This window comes from Brassica rapa, chromosome A02, assembly GCF_000309985.2.
Source record: "Brassica rapa cultivar Chiifu-401-42 chromosome A02, CAAS_Brap_v3.01, whole genome shotgun sequence".
NCBI lineage: Eukaryota > Viridiplantae > Streptophyta > Magnoliopsida > Brassicales > Brassicaceae > Brassica > Brassica rapa.
This window is the reverse complement of record NC_024796.2, coordinates 5229157-5237080: the sequence shown is the minus strand read 5'-3', so window position 1 is coordinate 5237080 and position 7924 is coordinate 5229157. Positions and strand designations below refer to the sequence as shown.

The 7924-nt window shown below is 30.6% G+C and overlaps 1 long non-coding RNA gene across 1 annotated transcript; it reads right to left on the bottom strand.

The window, feature by feature from the left end:
• Positions 1–1681: 1681 nt before the first annotated feature.
• On the bottom strand, positions 1682–6008 carry LOC117132056. The gene is made up of 2 exons (XR_004455499.1): positions 3973–6008; positions 1682–3594 (listed from the first exon to the last, which is right to left on the bottom strand). It is a non-coding gene; the product is annotated as an uncharacterized LOC117132056 (long non-coding RNA).
• Between the last annotated feature and the right edge of the window lie 1916 nt (positions 6009–7924).

Sequence of the window (7924 nt, the reverse complement as noted above, 5' to 3'; positions counted from 1 at the left end):
TGCAACCACAAGTTAAAAATTCAAAGATATCTTATAATACACTATTATAATACTTTACAAATATTATATTTTACACACTCATATGGCATCACAAATTCGGTAATGGATCTGGAATGGGAATTTATCGATCTCTATCTATAAGCGGGCTAGAAAGTTGTGTCTCCTCGTTTCCCAAATGTATTACGGAAGCGTCGTGTTGTTCTGTGAAACTATGGCATGATCTTTATCATGTTGCATGCACCATACATCTTGGCCTTGCAACGTTTAGAGAGTACGGTTAGTAACAATAACATATAAACCAAAGAACACAATACTTGACTGAAGAACATAACCGTTGAAATATTAGAACACAAAAGTTGACCAAAGACAAACCAATATAATGAGATACATAACCGTTGAAATATTAGAACATGTGTTGTCCTCATGAAACCATTTGATGATATTTTAACCGGGAGATTCAAGAGACTGAAATTTATAAAAGGGAAAGATGATTTCATGCTCCAAGAAGTTACTGACAATCATAATCAATTTAACTTACAAATTAGCGAGAAAAGCTTTAGCGAGAGAATTCCGATGATTTTCCCTCCACTGTTTCCAGGCCTTATGAGAATAGAATCCATCCTAGGAAAATTAATTGTACCAAAAAACTAACAAGAAAAATCACCGAGACAAATCCTATATATCAGAAGAAAATAATAATTGTGTTTTTCACAATTCTTTTTGCACCATCAAATCATCATAATCTCACTCTCACTAATACGCATCTCTTCGCTCTCAAGTCTCAACTGGCTATTTTCAACCAGTTGTTAAACAATTTTTTTGATTTCCGGCTGATAATGATCCTAGCACTGGTTGTTTTCTTTTTTTTATTTACTTTCTGTTTTTAATACATTTAGATCTCTGGTTGCTACCATTAAAATCAGTGGAAGAGACTTATAATTGAAAAATGCATGGACATTGGCTATTTATAGATTTTGAAAATTTATTTCAATAGTCACATATTTTCAATTTAAATGGTTACATCATTTCAATTTAAAGGTAGTTATTTTGAAAATATACTTATATGAATAGTCACAACTTTTTAAATTTAAAAAGATACTTATATGAATGGTCACAACTTTTCAATAGTCATAACCTTTCAACTTAAATGAGATTCATAACCTTTGGAATTAATTGGGATTGCTATTATTAGTAGATATGATTTATTGGATTTCATTGACCTTACACAGTTGCTCACGTGTGCAATTTATATGGCTTACTTACGTCTTCTAGATGCATGAACAAGTAAAGTAGACAGGGTTCTAAGTACCTGATGTGCTGGTCCATAGAAGCAGAGAATAAGGAGTATATATATCCTTCTTTTCTCAGCATATATCTCTAATTGGCAAAGAGTTCCCAAGATTCTTCAAATTGTTTTGTTCTGTGGAAAACTCTGAAAATGACCTAGAAGAATATGATAAGTATACTCAGATTGATGTTGCATAGTCGTTCTTAGTTCTTACGTAGAAGCAAAAATAAACCGAAACACTAAAAAGTTTCCGGTTTAATTTTATTTTTATGGGCCGTGAAAAAAATCAATACTGATTTACCAAGGTCACAACATCCCTAGTTCCCTTCACTTACCTTCGATCCTAAAATTAAGCTAGAGCTCTATGTGTTTGTGGTTACTATTTCAATTGTATTTTTTTGTGTACTGTACAAGTTTTGTTTTAATAGCTCAAACCTGAAACATTTTCTTTGTGCTTGCATTTTGCAAAGATATCTTTTTTTTTGTAACACAGTGCAAAGATTATCTCAAACCCGAAAACGTTTGTGTTACAAAAATGTTTTTGACTCAAACTTTATGTTTGAAAACAAGACTGTCTTTTACAGCCTTCCAAAGTTCACATCTATAAATTCCATGTTGGTGACTTTTAACGTGGAAGTTTAGACAATTGAATTTGAAACATACATGGTCAGATGGTCTAGTATGAACGATTTGGCTATTCATATATTAGTTCCGGTTTACCATTTAGGTAGAGAAACTTGAGAGCAGGAAGTCAGGAACAAGTCCTCTTATTTTCTTCGAAAATGAACTAACATGCATATCTATTCCATATTCGATTCGCAATAATTGTATCAACTAGGTCACTACGAAAGTTACATGGTCGACCTTTGAGTGGCGCGAGTGCATCTAATGGGCGGCAAACTTTTTCTCTCATCTTCAAGCTTCGTGTTCTCCATGAGTGGAGGCGCTGCGTGTCTTCCGCTGACCTCGTCGGAGCTCGTCTCGTCTTCCCACCCGGTATCTGATCAACAAGACAGAGGATTAATCGTCATGTATCGTCAAGGTGGTATATCTCTCTCTCCCCTTCCGGTTGGGTTAGGTCTCTGGCAGAGACGTGCTTACCATGGTTTGAAAAAAGGTTCTGAAAATGTGCAAATTTAGGCCCCCTAGTTTTATAAAATTATTCTATAGAGCTAAATGTATAGTTTTAGATAGATTTTCACCTGATTCTGAATTTGATTTTTGTTTTTGCTGAATGTTTTATCCTAATCAATTTTAATATGTGTTAACTAAAATGCAAATAATTAATTTAAGAACCGATACGCTCCAACTCACAATTCTGATTTTTGTTTTGCTTTTGTTACTTACTATAATCCAATTTTTTCCTTACCAAAAGTTAGTTGTTTGTATTTTTATTTATACATTATGATAGTTTGATAAAGGAATTCATAAAAAAATAATAATAATAAGTTTCAACATACATATTTTATCTATCAAAACTGACAAAATGTTGTATACTTTACCTACCATTATTTTTATTCAATATTATGTTATTATCACTTTTATTTTTATTATTTTTATCATTTGTATTTAAATGATTATCTTTATCTTTCTAAAATACCAGATTATTATTTTAACTTTCTCTAAAAATACCAGTTTTCTACTTATGATTTTAACCTTTACTTTTAAATTACTAATAAAAATGGTTTTTGTATCACAATTAAAATTCATATTTTCTATTACATATTTTAAAATTTTATTTTTAAAATTAGCCATGAGCTCCCAAAAGTTCTAGCACGACACTGGTCTATGGTGCTGCAGCTCTCTAGGTGAGCACCGTCGCTCTGGTGGTTCGTCGGTGAAGGTGTCAGGCTGTCAGCTTCCTATTAGAAGAGCGGGAACGGCGCCGTTAACCGCTAGTCTACTACCGGAGTTTGGTGCATGGGTGGAGCGAGTTTCTATGTTGGAGGTTCTACTATATGGGATGGCGGTTCTCTTGATGGCTTCTCTCTGGTTCGGAATCTTTGTTTCGCCGCCGTAACTGTGAGAAGGTATATGTGGTCTCTCGGACCTAGGAGGAAGGGTGAGTTTCAGACGGATTACGGCGTTAGGGTTATAGAGCCAACCTCAATCTTTCAGTTCAGGCGTTTGGGGCCGCGGGGCGACTCTACGGGTGGTGCTTTGACGGTCAGGCGAAGGAACATGCGTGGTTCTTGGACACATCGGCACCGTGAGGTCCCATCGAATTGGATTTCTTGCCACCTGTGTCCACCAGAGTTTAGAGCTTTCTCTATTTAGCTTTCTTTCCCTTGACTGTACTCTCCTTTCTGCTTCAACATTTACTTAATCATGTTATTATACCTGATATTTTCACATTTTGTTTATATTTAAAAGTATCTATTTTTTTTTTTTAAACAGAACCGGCGATTAGTTCAACTTTGAAATTTCTAAGTAAATATAAGATATGATATTATCTTTGTTTGGTCAAACAATAATAACTTAGGGGGGGTTATTGGATCGAGGGTTTCACAAGTTTTATGGGATTTCAGATTTGATAGAATTTAGATGGGATTTATAGATTTTGGTTGGGATTTTGAGTATTTGGTGGAAATTTAAATAGGTGATTTTGGTAGAATTAAAAAATAAAATAACAAAACAACCTAAAAGCTTTCCAAAAATCGAGCGTCACTCTTACTTCTATTTACCTCGTGCAACATCTTCATTCTTCATTGCACAAACAAATTCTGTGACGTGGTTCAAATTGTTTACTTGTTCAAAAAATTCTACAGCTGATTGTGCCACCCCACCAGCATCAACCTGCACCACCCTCACACAAGGACAAGTCGATGGAAAACATATAATATCTTCACTGAACTTCTAAACAAAGTTGGCCTCAAGGTTAGCAAGCTCAGACTTAAATGTTACATGTACGTGTGCACAACGTATCAGAGTGAGATGTACCTTGAATTTTTTTCTTTTCTCTGGTGTAACTTGTATGAAAACAAAACCCAATTTGACTTTAACAGTAAATACAAAACAAACGACCACTTGAACCACTTGATTCATTAAAATCAAAAGATTAACTATTAACGAAGAGGTCAAAATTGAAGATGATTGATAGAATTAAAATATCAATACAGTATTAGAGCGGACAAACCCAGTTCTCCGATTTTAACTTCATCTTTATAGTCTTCCCGATCCTCCTCTTGAACTCGTCTCGATCGGATTCTTCTCCGATCATATTGTTCTCCTTTTCAAGACAATTCCCTTATAGGTTTACGGGAGCTTCTTCCAGGTGCAAGCAGGTAACACTAGAAGGAGCCGACACACAAAATTTCAGCAGCTTTTTAATCACCAAACCAGCAGTTCTCAACTGATTCAATTACCTCTCTTTTTTTTTTTATAGCCATTAAGGTCTAAACGATAAAAATCAAAGAACTGTTCTGTTTTATCAAAAACCATCTCATTAGGTGGTATTTGTCACAGTTGTATTTTAACTACAAACTAGATTTTGACCCGTGCTTGAAAAGCGCGGATTTGTTTTTATAATTAAATATATTTTAAACAAATTTCTATATAAGATAATGTATAAGTTTGAGCACATTTATCCAAAAACACAGACCAATCCGTACTAAACTGAAAAACCAAAATTGAACTGAATTGCATAAATAATAGAGCAAACCATATATCTATGACTGAAAAATTAAAACCAAACCGAGAACCAAATGAGTACCTGAATTTTCAAATAAAAACTATATATTTAAAAATATTAATTACATTCAATTTTAAATAACCAAATATCATAAAAATTCTATTTATAAACCGGATAACCCGAAAACTTGAATTACCTGAATATTTTTATTTGGTTGATAAATAAATTAGTTAACCAAAAGTATAAATTATGTATATAATTATTTATTTAAAATATATATATAACTATGTTTAATATAACACATAGTATCAAAACTATTTTCAAAATAATATTATGTTTTAAAATAAGTAAATTTTGTTCTAAACACACAATTCTACTGCTAACCTATTTTAAAGTATCGATATAGTGTTAATACATAACTATGTGTTTTCAAAGTTTTTAGAAGTTATCACTAACCGATTTATAATTAGTTAGACTAAATATTTAACAGAACCAAAGATAAATAGCAATTTTCTGAAAATATAGCAGATGGAAAGATTGAACCAGTTTTATGTAGACCATAATCATATATATGGATTCGTATAAGAACTGGTTTGGTATTAAATAATACAACCAATTTGGAATATTAAGTTGTGACAAACATCCTTTAGTTTGTGAATGATAATGCTGAAGTGTCCATATATATAACATGGTTAATGAGATCAGTTTAGTTAATAAGGTTGGTATAAAATAATGGTTGATCTTTGTAAAAGATGCAATTTTTTTTACAATAGATATTGTATTATGTTTATAGTCTCCAAAGATATTTACTATTAAATAAATTACAAGTAATCATTACAAATATAGGGTGGACATTATTTAATAATAACACAAAATAATTATGATGGAATAATGTGTATATAGTAAATGTATATGTAGAGAATTATGTTAGTATCATTTTTTATGACTAATTTGTCTTTAGTGAAGAATAATGAAGTTAGTAGTATGAGAAATAATAGGAATTCTAGTTAAATGAAATGGTCCAATTATGACTTGTTTTAAGTAGTTTTTTAGGACTCCTTCCCTTTTAATAGTATTGATTACTTCTCAAACCATCTCAAATCACTTTTGATAAAATCCATTGATGAAATTCTTATTTTCCAATAAGGGAGGATTTTATGGAATTTGTATGAAAAACCAATCCAATAAGCTTGGATTTAGTAGAGTTTCTATAAATACTAAATTCAATAAGAGTGGATTTCAAGAAAAAATGAAATTCTTTCAAATTCCCAATTCAATAAGCCCCTCTTAGTTTCCAACAAGAATCAAATCCAAAACAGACAAATTTAAATATATTTATACTTCTTCCTTTTTTTAATGATAGACTTTTTTAAAAAAAAAAATTGTTTCAGAAAGATGTATTTTTTTGTATTTTCTATGAAAAAATTATAAACTTTAATAAAATTAATTGACTTTATTGAATTAGTATTAATTAAAAATTATTAAAAATTAAAAATTACAGAAAAAATACATTTATTATGGTAGTTTAATGTGTTTTCTTAATATGTACGAAAATACTAAAAAGTCTATTTTTCGTGGAACGGAGGGAATACATTGTTTTAAACCAATCCTTACTATCAGGCTGCCACTCATTACTAATTGTTTTCCCTCTTAAATATTGCGTGGTTCTGCTTAATGCCTTAAATATCCTGGTGTGGAATATTCGGGTTCTAATGCATTTCTTAATGAATAAATGCTTCCTCTGTTGCTTTCAGTTTCTCGAATTGTCCATTGTCCAATAGCGAATATAAAAATTATGCACAGCACCACAATCTGAAAGCTACTACATATTATCGCAGTCTGGTTGGTGTGACAACAGCCGTTGCAGTGCAGATGCATGTAATTACAATTTTAAACATTATTAAAAGATTTGTAAAACTGATATAACGGTTAAAATTTAATTCATTTATAAAATAATTATGACTGATTAATTATTAAATACATTAGTGGTTAAATAATAAATTAATAATATTTACATTTTATATAAAAAATATTAAAAATCATATTATTATAGTAAATATAAAATTTATATTTATAAAATTATACTATTAGATTTTCTATAAAAATTAAAGAGAATATTTTTGTTCTAAATTTTTATAATATAAATTAAAATAATATATATATATATATATATAAATATATAAAGTAGTATTTCTATTATGTCAATATAATTTTTTTATTGATTTTTTTATCTTTATGTAATTTTTTAAAAAAAAATGTTTACCTTCCGCAACCGTAAACACTATAGCTGAAAATATCTTTAAATTTAAGAGATTTGAAGTAGTTTGAAATGATTTGTAGCATTTTATATGATTATTGCAAAACACCAATAACCTCTACCAATCATAAAAGTTGCGTTTGCGGGTGGTGGCATGAAGCAAGTTATACTTATACTTAGTAGTTGGATTTGATCACTTATATTAAGCTGTTAACAATGAGGACAATTAGAGTACTGCATTTGGAAGAATATGATTAGTAGGTGACTGAAGCAAAATGATTAGTTAAAGTAAATATCAGTCTCATTTTTGTTAATTGGTTGGTCATCATATAGATGTTAGTCCGGTGTTCAGGGACCGTCTAGACACTAGACAACTTGATTAGTTTTTGGATATTTTCTAAATATTTAATATGTTTCTACTTTTTAATATATTTAATAAAAAGTAGTATTGTTTATAATACGTTTAATGGACACTATTAATAGATTGTCTATACACTAATCACGTCAAAAACATTAACCTTAATTTACCGGTGTTAATCGATTTGGTCGGAATCAAGCCCATTTATTAACATATTGGCCAGACTCATATTTATTCTTCTAAAATATATACTATAAAAGTTATCACAAGTTGTGTAAAATTGCAGAATTCAAGTATTGGCCCCTTCTTTCTGAAGTTGTCTTTGTAATGGAGGCGTTGTCTTTGTAATGGAGGACCCAAAGTTCTGAAGAGATTGGAGTGAAGTAAGAA